This window comes from Lissotriton helveticus, chromosome 5_1, assembly GCF_964261635.1.
Source record: "Lissotriton helveticus chromosome 5_1, aLisHel1.1, whole genome shotgun sequence".
Classification (NCBI taxonomy): Eukaryota; Metazoa; Chordata; class Amphibia; order Caudata; family Salamandridae; genus Lissotriton; species Lissotriton helveticus.
Window position 1 is genome coordinate 1,769,238,376 of NC_136065.1, and position 14,885 is coordinate 1,769,253,260.

Sequence of the window (14,885 nt, forward strand, 5' to 3'; positions counted from 1 at the left end):
CATTGTTTATCCTCCATCTTGTGACTAAATTCGTCCGAAACACAAGATGGCGGACTCCCGTTACGCTACCGGTGAGCTAGCCGATTCGCGTACCGGGTAGCGCTTCCACCGCGAAAAATCGAAAAAAAATTATTTTATTTTTTTGCCCCACGGGGCCCTTTAATAGCCCCCACATCAATCCTAGGGGGTCAGGAGGGGTCTACCTTGCCCCCTTTCATTCATTTCCCCCTTCGTTTATTTCCACCTCTTGTCTCTCGATCCTACCGAGAGACAAGATGGCGGCCGCTCCGCACTGTTTAGAATGTTGACAGTCACCGGAGAGCCAATCCGCTTCTCCTCGCGAAGTTCCGTTACGCGTCTGGTACGCGAACCGGGGCGCTAACCGGGACGCTGTCACAGATTTATATTTTTTTTTTAACGTTAATTTCTCAAAATCCACTGGAGCACATATCTTGAGACCTAGCAAAGGCACATCGGGCAAACAGTCTCTACAATTTTGCCAAGTTTCATAGAAATCCATTCAGCCGTTCGAGCTAAAAGTGAGTCCAACCGCCCTATGGAAAACTCAATGTTAAAAACACGTTTTGGGACCCCCCTTTTTTCTCGGCCCCCGCTTGACGAAACCCCCCCAAACTTTCAGGGGACGCTCAGAAACAAAATGTGCCATTTTCCTGAAAATTTCAGCCAATTCCGTCCATCAACGCCAAAGTTATTCAACATAGAAGTTTCAGAAATCCCTATTCAAAAAAATCCTAACTATATATACCTACTGGCGACCGCCAGTAGGTAATATATATATATATATATATATATATATATATATATATATATATATATATATATATATATATAACATTTCTATGGCAAAATGAAACCCCTCATTTTGTTCCTTTTCAAATTAAATGTATTAAGTGTTACCACTTTATTCCAATCAAGATGACTTCAGGTGTGCCATACTTTTGTCATAAGTAAGACTGTTAGCGTTCTAGTTGTTCTTTAGAACACTCTGGGACATTCTGTCATTGGGCTATAGTTGGGCTACATCTGCCTGATGTTTGGGCTACATTTGGGCTCTTTTGTCTCTGGTGGCCATCTTGGGAGACTGCATATCAGAATTTTTTTAATGAAATATAAGAGGATTTGAGAAGTCACTTAAAATGTGCCCTAATTTTTCTTTCTTCAGCACTAATCATAATTTCTATGGCAAAATGAACCCCCTCATTTTGTTCCTTTGCAAATTAAATGTTTTAAGTGTTAACACTTTATTCCAATCAAGATGACTTCAGGTGTGCCATACTTTTGTCATAAGTAAGACTGTTAGCGCTCTAGTTGTTCTTTAGAACACTCTGGGACATTCTGTCACTGGGCTATAGTTGGGCTACATCTGGCTGATATTTGGGCTACATTTGTTTTTTTTTGTCTCTGGTGGCCATCTTTGGGCTACATTGGGCTACATTGGGCTACATTTGGGCTCTAACATATATATAGCCCAATGTAGCCCAATAAATATTTTTCAAAGTTAATTTTCGTAAAAACCACTGGAGCATATATCTTGAGACATAGCAAAGGCACATCGGACTACCAGTCCCTACAATTTTGCCAAGTTTTGTGGAAATCCATTCAGCCGTTCAAGCTAAAAGTGAGTCCAACCGCCCTATGGAAAACTCAATGTTAAAAACACGTTTTGGGACCCCCTTTTTTCTCGGCCCCCGCTTGACGAAACCCCCCCAAACTTTCAGGGGACGCTCTGAAACAAAATGTGCCATTTTCCTGAAAATTTCAGCCAATTACGTCCATCAACTCCAAAGTTATTCAACATAGTATTTTCAGAAATCCCTATTAAAAAAAATCCTAACTATATATACCTACTGGCGACTGCCAGTAGGTAATATATATATATATATATATCAGCAGCAGCTCGCAACCTTTCACCCGCGTTACAGCATGGAATCACGGGCGCAGACCAACTTTAGTGCAAGCATTATTTTATTTCCTTACAACGTCAAGACGCATTTCGGACATCCAAGCGGCCTTGATCACCTGACCATGCGCTCTTGCTGACCCATATTTAAGTGCTGGCGCATCACATTGCTGGTCAAACATAGAAGAAATACTATATCTGTATAAATACATATTTTCAACAGGTTTTTTTGGATACAAAGAGGAAGTTTCGTTAAATGACTGCATACATGCATACAAAACATTCAAAAGCATCCCATTGCATATATTATGTTATATTGATTATTTACTGTTGAACAAAGAATTGCTACATGAATGCTTTCAATTATATTCTTTTGAAGCTGATTGATGCCATCCAAAAATCCATTGCCCATGAATTCAGACCACTCGCTTTGTTATAGCAGAAAAGGCCACTTTATTCAGGATATAAATAATCATAAAATTTCCCAACAGATCATCAATCATGTAACTTTGGCATTTGAACGCAAACCATTTATTTATTTATTTATTTATTTATTTATCTCATTTCATTCAAAATTTGGACTTTATACCGAAACCATCAACTAATCATCAATAACTTCCCCAACATTTTCCTTCCATTTTTTCCCCTCCATTGTTGTGTCTAATTCCCCCTATCTAACTAATAACTAGAGGAGCCCGCTCTAGGCTTCTCTTCCCTGGGGATTTTATGCCGCAGCCATCTGTTTGGGAAACGCATCCTGAAGTGGCAACTAAGATTAGAACTCTTAACTCATGAATGTACCAGCCTTCCAACAAGTACATCATGCGTTTTTTTTTTTTGTTTTTTTTAAAAAGGGGTGGGCGGGTGGGATTCTGTTTTTACTGAAAAAACGCCCTCTCTATCTACCTACGCCTGCTCTCCTCACTAAAAAACGCCGTCTAATCTGCCCTAACGCTCTCCCTGCCTCGCGCTCCTGGACCCTACCATCTGTGCAAAAATCCGCAGGGGGAGACGTCTCGCGCCGCTCGCCCCTGCGGAGCCATTGCCCATGAATTCAGACCACTCGCTTTGTTATAGCAGAAAAGGCCACTTTATTCAGGATATAAATAATCATAAAATTTCCCAACAGATCATCAATCATGTAACTTTGGCATTTGAACGCAAACCATTTATTTATTTATTTATTTATCTCATTTAATTCAAAATTTGGACTTTATACCGAAACCATCAACTAATCATCAATAACTTCCCCAACATTTTCCTTCCATTTTTTCCCCTCCATTGTTGTGTCTAATTCCCCCTATCTAACTAATAACTAGAGGAGCCCGCTCTAGGCTTCTCTTCCCTGGGGATTTTATGCCACCCAGGAAAACCAACGAGTTTTCCTGTCCCCACCTAAAATAGGACAAACATCTTGTTTATAACTTGGAAGTGCACCAAACGTTGACCTGTAGTTCTTGTGCAAGCACGTCTCTTATTTCCACTAAATAGTAGGCCATGCCTATCTGGGACAGATGGACCCCGTCATCCCGGAAAAGGTGGCTCTCGCTACCCGAGATGCTCTCATGTCGCAAAACCCCAATCTTCATAACCTTACAAAAAACTTGCATGGCTTTATTTAGTTTTCTCCTGGCCTTTTCGACTGCTCCATGGGACCTGGCCTGCCGCCACGATTGTCTGTAAACAAACTCAGTCCAAAACACACGAGTGGTCGGCCAATTTATCCTCAAAACTGTCAAGTCAAGTTGCATTTGCTTGATGAGCGTGAGTCCTGACCTTTTAACCAAGTCATTCTCACCCAGATGTATTACCAGTTGATCCGGGCATCCTCGTACGTGGAACATTTGCGATAGAGTAGGAAACAAATCAACCCACTTCATTCCTCCTTTACCCTTCCATACTACCTCGTGCGTCGCGCTAGGGATGCCCAATGACCGTCCATAAACCTGCTTCTCCGCAAACAGGGCTGCCCACTTTATAAACAAATGTCCCACCATCCAGGTCTGTTTCTTAAACTTCGAAGTTGCACCCCGCACTGTACCTGGAATGAAATGAAAATTAGACCCACACAACCTATCAGTTTTTTTTTTTTTTTTAAAACAACAGCAAAATCATTTTCTAACATAACGTTTGTAGCTGCTAGATTTCCATCTGCCTATGCGTTTCAGCACATCCACACCTAAACCCAACCTGCCAGCCTCTGTAGCCGCCCCTATCCGAAAAGAGTGTGTGGCAAAAAACTGCGGGTTTTCCCCCATAAAGGTCAGCGCTTTTCTTAACACCGCTAAGAATTGAGAACTTGTAATCTTCCTCCCAGTTTCATGTATGAAAATCGGTCCCCTCTGAAACTTGTCCCCAGAAGCAAAATGAACCCACTCTTGCACCGGGCAACAATCTGCTACCCCACTCTTGCTCAGAAAGACCCACGTCCCTCGGCCTAGCTGATCTGTTTTCGACCTCCTCACCCAAATTCCCAATCTGTGTTCTCTTACCGAAATCTAAGCACTGGATAAACCTGTGTCCTCTCCCACCCCCAAAACTTCCGACACCCTGAAAGCCCCAAAGAACATCCAAATCATAGCTAACCTAAAACGCCCCACCTCCCAAAGATCATAACAAATTAAACCTAACTGATCTAACAACTTCTGCAATAAGTCAAACGTGATGGGAGCTCACGGCTGCTGAACAACACTTGACCCCCTCTGTACCCCTTTCAACGAATTGGTCCTCAACCGGGTCAAAACCCCAGAACAACTGACCGTAAAATGATAAACCTGACAGTTTTCCTGCTATGGTTGTATGTGACAAACCTTTATCTATGAGAGTCAAAACAAAATCACAGATACTACCTTTGACCTTCCCCACTGACTCAGCTCTGCCCAAACTCTGTGTGTACTGTACAAACTCTTGCCACGCCTGCACATAGCTTCTTCTTGTCGAAGGGGCAATGGACTGCTCGACTATCTGACGTATCCTCACTCCCCTAGGGCCCATATGTTGTGCGGCACTGATGTTTTGTGGAAATCTGCCCCTGGCGCCAGCGTTGCCCAGCCCCCCTGCTCTGGGAACCGCTGCTGGTCACCGCCTCTGTACCCACCGAAATTCCCTGCCGGTGCATTACATTGCGTAAGCGGATGCCGTCCCCCACAATGGGAACAGTCGTGTTTGAAATGGCATAATGGCCTGTTGCACATGCCCCTGTTGTAATTCCAGCAGGCTCCTGTACCTGAAGAGAAACCTCTTCCCCCTGTACCCGCTCCGAATTGAGCGGGACGCCATAGAAAGGGCCGGTATGGGACTGGCAAGCCACTCGCTGTATGCGTCGTAGCTGATGGATGAGACGTGGACATCCATTGAAGCCACAACTCTGAATCCACATCACCCCAAGGCTTTTCTACACAGATGCTAATACGAGCTCTAAATTCCTCGTCATAATTCAGCCAAGAGTATCCACCAAAATGTGAATGTGCCTTCCTAACTATGTCCATATATTTGTACAAGGCCACAGATCTTTCAGGATACCTTTCACAGTAGATGCTCGCATAAATCAAGAAAGCTGAGGTCCAGTTCTCAATCGTGCGAGGTACCCTGGGACGTCGCGCCAACTCCCATTCTTCCTCTTTTGACCCCTCTTTGGCCTGTAGATCTCGGTGAAGCAACTTGAATATGTCCACAAACTCGTGATTCCAAATTCGCTGTTTAGTTTTTTCTGATAAGTGGGAACCCAAAGGCATCGCCAGACCCATATAGGGAAGCTTCTGCCCAACATTAACAGTTACTCTTTGATCGGACGCCGCCTCCTTCGTATTCCCTCCCACCACGACCGGTAACTCCTGGGGTAAATCTAGCGTACCTGTTGCTGCACTGGACGGCAGCTTACCTGGAACTGCCGCGGCACGCGGTACCACAATCTTTCTGCCCTCTCCTCCCCCCACCAACTCCACCACAGGTAGTTCCCTGACATTCACTCTGTCGCTCCTTCCCTCATCCCACACTGCCCACCATTGATGCTTACCGCATGGTAGCTGTCCTGTCCGCCGCTGTAATTCCATCGGAGCCATCCGCTCTTGATAGTCCCGTGGTGTCACATTTTGAACCGAAGAGTCCGCACTTGACCTCTGGAACAACAAAGAAGAATTTGTCGCCCCCTCCCCAAACCTGACCTCTTTCCCCACATTGCCCCCAACACTTTGTTTTGAATTTACACTCTTTTTGCTTTTCTTGAAAATCCTAGCCTGACTCCTGGATGCCTGACTAAACTCACCACTCCCTTGAAAACCAGCACTAGTCCCTGGGCAAGCCCCGTCTCCCACCCCCCCATCAAACTGTGACCCAAATCAGACTTGAACTCCGCTCTTGAGGCCTATCTGATCGCACAAAATCCGCTCTGGATTCGCTAGAGTAAACTTGATCAAGCTCCCCAGTATCCCTTGACACTATAGGGGCAGCCGCATTGACAAATGGCCCATTCAAAGAATTCACCATTTGCGCTTCAACCATGTCGCTCTGTGCTCTCGAGTTAGCCACCTCTCTGGAAACATGGCGCACATCTTGTTTGTCAGTGAACATTGGGCGCTCCACCCAAAGCAACTGACCGTCTCCGCTCTCGCCCCGCGCGCTCTTCCTGTGTGGAATACCATATGGTGAAGGGCGTGCACATGGAAAAACATATTGAGTGTCCCATTGCCCGGCGTCTTGATCCCTAGACAAAAGTCCATGTCCTTGGTCCTGCTCGCACTCTACTTCTGAGTCAGTCTCTTCATAATATTCTTCTTCTACCTCAGAATCACTCACATCCTGAGTCCCCTGACCTGAGCCATCTCGCTGACCTGTCTGATGCCCCACCGCCGAATCCAATGGAGGCTTCCTCGCTCCAGTCTCCACCACTCTTGTCAACCTGGCACTATTCTGAGGTATAGGGATAGGAATCAGCTGAATGAGGGGGGCACTAGTGGGTTGCGTGTCATAAACTATTTCTTCTTCGCTGTCGCTTGAATACGCCACTAAAGAACCCAACCCACCTCTCATGATGAAGTTCTGACTGGCAGAACTCTGCATATAGTCCTTGCCCGTCGCATCCCGCACGGGAAGACAGCTAAAGGGGTGGGAAAGTAATGCCAACCCCTGTTCACCTATTCTGTCTTGCGTAAGGGCCACCTTCTTAATCGCTTTTTCCTTCCCTTTTCTCTTCGGTGCTACCTGTGTACCCTTCGTAGCCGCTCCTGAAGGTACCCCCGCCACCTGCACATTTACCTCAACTCCAAAGTCACTTGCTGCCTTCTGCCGTGTGAGGGAAGACGCTCTTCGCTCCTCTGTACCCCTTTCTGTCTCCACAGTTCTTAAGGCTGCTTCCGCACCCGCGCTCAAGGACCGAGCTCTCACCTTCTTCTTCTTGACAGAAGCCGGTTGACAGGCTTCAATGGCAATTTGAACCCCTTTTGCCGCTTGTCTCCGTGGTGGGCGCTTCGGGGGAAGCATTTCCTCAAGTGCTACTTGTGTCAGCATGTCCTCCCTGCCTTCCTGCTGTATTACCCTTAAGGCAGCTATTACATTTTCACTCATATCCATTTCTCCCCTTCAACAAAAACCTCCCTTTCTCTCACTAAATACACTATTTCCTACCGTAATGTCAATATAAACACTATCTACGCTCACTATTCTGTTTTTACTGAAAAAACGCCCTCTCTATCTACCTACGCCTGCTCTCCTCACTAAAAAACGCCGTCTAATCTGCCCTAACGCTCTCCCTGCCTCGCGCTCCTGGACCCTACCATCTGTGCAAAAATCCGCAGGGGGAGACGTCTCGCGCCGCTCGCCCCTGCGGAGCCATTTTACTAAGTGCACACCACAAACGATGAAAAATAATAATATAAACAACAAAAAAACTTTCATTATCATTAAAAACTTTTCCTAAACTATGTCTCGCCATGGTAATCATAACATTCTTTCAGTTTTCTATCATCAAACTGAACTAATAACCAAATTCATAGCAAGTAGCCAACAATCACTTGCTATTAATTTTATATGATTAACACAGTCCATTGCACCTACGGCTATTACTAGTTGGGTCCAATAAGACAGTCCTAAAAAGTTTTATTCAATTCATAATTCATTAAATAAAGTGCAATTGCGCTACAGTGCTACGAATATAAAGTGACTTGTGCCTTAGTGCTCAAACATTAAAGTGACTCGTGCCTATACAGTGCAAACATTAAAGTGACTAATGCCTATGCAATGTAAACAAAGAAGAAGATGATTTCTAAACAGATTTCTCATAATGTGTGTGAACTTCACATGTTGAGATGTTATAACATGGAGTACCTTATAGTTACATCGAGGATATACATAAACAACGACCAGATAATATAAAACCAATAAAAACAGGCATCACCCAGCGACATGCTTAAAACAATCGATAAAAAGACACATAGATAAAAACTACCCACAATGTCTTAAAACCAATCATCAAAATCAATGCCCTAAGGACACCTGTTCATAGAGGGTTCCCTTTATTTTCTTTTAGTACTCCGTCAGGAACTCCTGTCATAGCAAATGCAGTAATTAAGATAAACTGTGACTTATGTTTTTGATACTTTAACGTAATTTAGGTGCAATTAGGTTATATCTGGAAACCTGGAATGAAAATATATAATAATTGATATGTACTTGTACGTATATGAAATACTGTCTTTTAACTTACTTAGTTTTTTTTAAACCCATGTTATGCTATCTGGGCCTCCTAGCAGGAATGTGGGGGGTCTTTATTTATGGGTAACCTAATTTATAGATTATAGGTTTGTTATGTTTTAATTTTGGTTACATTCAGAAAAATAATCACTCACACAACTGTAGCTAATGAATTGAAATGCTTCCTAACTTCTCACATTATGGTTGGATTGTATGCCCATTCAGGGCACAATAATCTTAGGCCCTTACACACAAGCCATGTATTGTTCATATCATCAATATTTACAATCATATTCTCTTTCTGTCTTGTTATTCTGCAAGGCAGTATAGGCTGATTGATACTAATAGGAAGATCAATATATTTTATCTTTCTATGCTTATATGTATGTCTCAGGTTTCAAAAGGTAACAGTGAGATTATTTTAATTTCACTATATTTTACTTTGAAATCTGTACTTATATATTGTTATCCATGTGTGTAAGGCTTTCAAAAATGATGCATTGGATGAAATTGTTGAACATGTTAAGATGGCCGATTTATTTGGACTGCTATTGGTATTGAATTATCCCTCTTTCATGTTTATCATTGTTTTTAACGTGCACGCGCACTTTTACTTTAAAATTGTGTAACTTTATCAATGCCTTCGACATTGACAAAGCCAGAACGCGAAACGCGTCTGTCGACGCCAGGAGGGGGGATGTTTGATTCACGAAAAATAAAACACTAGCTGCACAAAACTTGCGTTGTGCTCCTGTTTGTGCAGGAAAAGGCGAGGGATTTCCAGCAGGAGCACTCTTGTCTCCTGACAGCTGGGGACATGGATTTGAGAATGGACTTGGTCGGATTGCAAAGTGAAAGTACTCAAATGACAGCCGAGGATATCAACCAGGAAATTGCAGGAGCTGCACTTACTGATTTCAAAGCAAAATCAACCTTTTGCCCAGTAATGGTTAAAGATAACATTGACTATTACCATGAGTTAGTAACAGCGGACATTAAAAAGTTGCAACATAAGGTGGCAAGGTGCAAGTATAAATATTCCAATCAGGACCGTTTGTACCATGATTTTATTAAAAAATTGCAAGTCAACAAATCTGTGATCATTCGGTAGTCAGACAAAGGCGGGAACATAATTATTTGGCCTAGGGATATGTATTTAGATGAAGCTTGGCGACATCTCAATGACAAAGATTGTTATAAAAGGGTAGATTTGTCAATCGTCAAGTCATCCTGGAATAACTTTTATTTAAAATTGATGGCTTGGAAAGGCTTGGGGTTGCTAAGCGCAGATGAGTTTAAATTTCTAAAAAATGTCAGTCATTCCTTGTATATACTTTATACCAAAGATACACAAACACCCATCACAGCCACCAGGCAGACCTATTATTTTTGTCTGTAAAATTCTCCTGGAGAATACTTCTAAGTACATTGATTTTTTTCTGCAAGAGCACGTGAGTAATTTACCCACCTTTGTACAAGACACAGGAGATTTCCTTCGGAAATTAAAATGTATAACATGGCAAGATTACTTTATATTGATCACGTTAGACGTGACCTCTCTCTATACGAGTATAAATCACTCAGATGGTCTTAAAGCTGTTCAGCATTTTTTGGAAAAGCGGCCGCTACACTGTTACACGCACAACAAGATGCTTGTGAGTATGATTGAGATATGCTTACAAAATAATTTTTTCATGTTTCAGCAGATGTGTCGCGCAAATAAGGACTCTCACACGACTCTGTTTATTAGCATAAAAGGTCACTTTTATTACTAGGACAGCCAAAGACAGACCCCGCAACATTAACTTTTTCCAACAATACCTTGTACTATTTTCCCCAAAACCTTTTTCCCATTGTATACATTTCCTTTCCCCAATGCTTTATTCTTCGCAACAATCCATAACTTGTTTTCCATAACCAGCAGTATTATTTCCATCTTTCCTTTTCTTTCCCACCTACCCTCCCAACCCCTCCCCCTAGAGAAAGGATGAATCCGCTCTAGATTATCCTATCCCTTAAAACACGGCAACAACACAGAACGAAAAGAGTCTGCCTATAGTGCCCTAAAGTTACATCCTTTTTTTTTTTTTAGACTTCAAACAGGACCACAATACAGTCAACGTAGAACAAAAACACCTTCCCCGACTTCCTTCAAAGCCAGGGTGGGTGGGTGGGTCAAAAAGACACCACCGCTCCTTCACTCGCACAGAGTGACGTCGCCCTCCCTCTCCCTCCCCGCGCCTGGAACAGCCCCTCCCACCCTCCCAATCAGGTCGCGTGAGGTCGTCCCTCGCGCGAAATACCCCAGGGGGACATCGGCTCATGCCCAGTCCCCCTGGGGGCCCATCGCGCAAATAAGGACTCTCACACGACTCTGTTTATTAGCATAAAAGGTCACTTTTATTACTAGGACAGCCAAAGACAGACCCCGCAACATTAATTTTTTCCAACAATACCTTGTACTATTTTCCCCAAAACCTTTTTCCCATTGTATACATTTCCTTTCCCCAATGCTTTATTCTTCGCAACAATCCATAACTTGTTTTCCATAACCAGCAGTATTATTTCCATCTTTCCTTTTCTTTCCCACCTACCCTCCCAACCCCTCCCCCTAGAGAAAGGATGAATCCGCTCTAGATTATCCTATCCCTTAAAACACGCCACCCAGGAAAACCTTCAGAGTTTTCCTGCCCCACCCAAACACTTATCATAAACCAAGTGGCACCAACTGTACTGCCATTGCACCTCATGTGAGCAATCTCTCTTTCTGTTTTTTTTTTTTTTTAATATGTCTTTCTGTGATCACCATGAATCCACGCAACACAAGTTAGCCAATGTATCCCGCAGTTCCATGAGATAGTATGATTGGCCCATCTGTGAGAGGTGTACACCATCATTTCTCAACAAATGAATATTTCGCTGTTAAAATGCTCGTGGGCCAGCACCGTGATACCCATAGCTGTGCAGAAAGTTTTTAGTGCTCTGTTCACCTTGCGGCGAGCTCTTTCAACCGCCGCATGTACCCGGGCACCCCTCCATTGATTCCTGTACCAAAAATTCCGTCCAAACCACCCGAGTACCCACCCAATTGTCTTTAATTACCGCTAAATCCAGCTTCATTTGCTTAATGAGCATTAATCCAGACAAGTCCACCAGATCGTTCTCACCCAAGTGTATTATTAACAAATCTGGAATTCCCCAAGCCGCAGCTAGTTTGGATAGCGAAGGAAATAAATCCCTCCATTTCATTCCCCCCACACCTTTCCATACCACCTCATGGTCATTGCTGTCCTGCAAAAATTGATGACCATGTAAACAAGGAATGGCCCACAATCCACGACCGCTTTTTTTTGTTTTTTTGTGCTTTCGGGGGAAAAACCAAAACTAGACCTATGAGGAAAAAAACCATAATTAATTAACCTACGAGAAAAGAACTGTATGTCATAACCGTACATATCAGTAAGAACAGTTGGACTTCCACCTCTCCATGCCCTATATCTCCACCCTCCCCCAACCCAACTGGCAGCCTCCGTAGCCGCACCTAACCGAAATTAATGTGTCCCAAAGCATTGAGTATTTTTCCCCACCAATGCACACCCTTTCCGCAGTACCGATAAAAACTGCAAACCAGACAACTGCCCCCCTTGCTCCTGGCAAAATCGCCCAGAACGGAAAACACCCGAATTAAAGAGGAATCCCACTCCCCCAATGGGCCACATCCCACAACCCCACTTGCTTTCAACTGAATCCAAGTTCCAACCTATGTTTGGTCTGTCTTTGACTGTCTCCACCTGATCCGTAAAACTTCCCCCAGTCCCAACCCGAATGTCCGAATGTCTGAATCCACAGTTAATTTCTTAAACCCAAAAGTTCCGAACCCGGAACGCCCCGAAGAACAACCAGACCATGCACAACTTGCACCTAACTAATTCCCAATCACTATGGCAGCAATTAGACAACACACTTAAAATCCTTCCTAACAACTCAAAAGTAGCATGTTCCCTCAAAAACTTAACAGAAACTTTGCAACGCCCAAACCCCTTCAGCATCATCCTCAACAAAAACCCAACCCGCCCTACCATACCCAAAAATTAACTGACTATAAAAAGAAATATCCTCCCACTTGCCGGAAATCGTTGTAAGCGACAACCTTATCTAGCTCATGTTCCACTGCTGGAAGCATAATTCAAAATTCAGACCACGGTTGCTGGTAACTCCTGCACGTGGACTTAGCAATAAACTGCTCCACCATTGCCACAATCCTCACTCCCCCAGAACCCAGATGGACGGTGGAATCACCATCTTGCTTCTTGTCGCTGTTGGCGCCAAATGCCGGAACTTCCGCCAATTGCAACGAGACAGAGCATCAGCGATTGAGTTGTTCACCCCGCCCCCCAGATACAGCCCAAAACGTAACATGACAAAGTCCTCCTCACCCAACTGCTGCATCACCTTGGCCCTGTGAAGAAGCATATTATAAAATTCGGGCCACACCTGGTGGTAACTGCGTCTTGTTGACTGAGCCATAAGGTGTTCCACCCCTTCAGCAATCCCCAAACGCACAACCTGTCTACCAATTACCACCAGACAGAGCATCTGTAATTAAGTGAATTATTCCTGGTATGTGCTTCACCTTAACACCATGTTCCATTGAATAGATTGCAACCTAAGAAAACCGCATTAAATGCATAACACGTACCTCTCTAGCACTCCGCCAGTTGACCCGGTTCACAACAAACATATTGTCACCGTGAAAAAGGACACCGCGAATCCCTGTAAACCTCACCCCACACCTGTAAAGCCACCAGTATAGAAAAACAAAATTCTATGAAAGCAATGTGACTACCTTGATGGAACCAATGATCCGGCCAGCGCTCAGCACCCTGTCCGTCCCAAAAGAGCCCGAAGCCGTGATCCCCAGAGGCATCTTAAATTTTTTTTTTGTTTTTTTAAACTGCCACACCATATCATCTTCTAAAAAGTTTGATGGAGACCCCAATGACATCTTCCAAAAAACCGCAGCCAAATTACCGAGTCATCTCCCACCGCTTAAAAGGACCTGCTATACTACCGAAGTGCACTACCTTTCACAATTTCACACAAACCACCCGAGATAACTTTTGCTGATTTCAAGTTGTCCGTCCAACACTGAGCACCAGTGCCTCGGAACCAATGCGAAAAAACGAATTAACAACTCCAAACAACTCAGAGGCGGCTACCCATCCGGGTACTCAACCAAATCTTGTAACATAGCCTGTATTCTAAATGTGTGGGCTGCCTCTGGGACAACCGATGCACTGGCCCCACTGCTTTTCTGACCTCTGCCATGGACCCTAAATTGCTGACTGGAAAAAACACTGTGAAATTGGGTGTCTTTTCACCCACTGTGGACACTTGTGCTTGAATATGCAAGATTATTGGCTACTGGAACCGCAGTTATAAATCCCAACAGGCTCCTGTTGCCGGCAACTGTGCTCTGCCAACCCCACCAGCCCCCCTTTGGAGCGGGACATTGTATAAAAGGCCGAAAAATGATGGGGAGGACACGTACTGTATGGATAAACGTCGATGTCAGATGAACAGACCACCCATGCAGCCAAAGCTCTTGGTCAACTTCCCCCCCAATGGCTTGTCATTGTAAATACATACCCTGGCCCTAACTCGGCAGCATAATTGAGCCAGTCCGATCTACCCACCTACAATTGCTCCCTCCTAAGAATGTCAATGTATTTACCTCGCGCCACCACCCTCTCCAGATGTCTCTCAAGTACACTAGCGAAAATGAGAAAGGCAGCCGTCCGTTTCCGACGTTGCTGGGGACCTTAGGTGGCGGAACAATCCTAAATTCTTCCTCTCTCGAACCCTGTGTGGCCTGCAGATCTCTGCGCAACAATCTACAAACATCCGCAAACTCGTGGTTCCAAATTTTGTAACCAGTCCTGCCGTAGAGATGTGTACTCAATGACATAGCCAATCCCATATACAGTATTTTCGCCCGGCAAGACCCAAAAACCACACTCTTTCGTTTACTGGCCACATTCATAACCGGACTGCAATGAAATAATGGCACCCCAGCGGTTTGTGGCACTACCTTAACTGTGCTGGGAATTGCCGAAAATTCTCTGCTACCAAAGAAACCGAAAAAACCCCCGCAATTCAACTCCCACGAACCCAAAAGTGCCGCCCAGTAAAGAACAAAACCACACCGCCCACCATTTGTTCCTACCTGAAGTAACTGCGTAGCCCTCTTTTTATTTATTTATTTATTTATATTTGT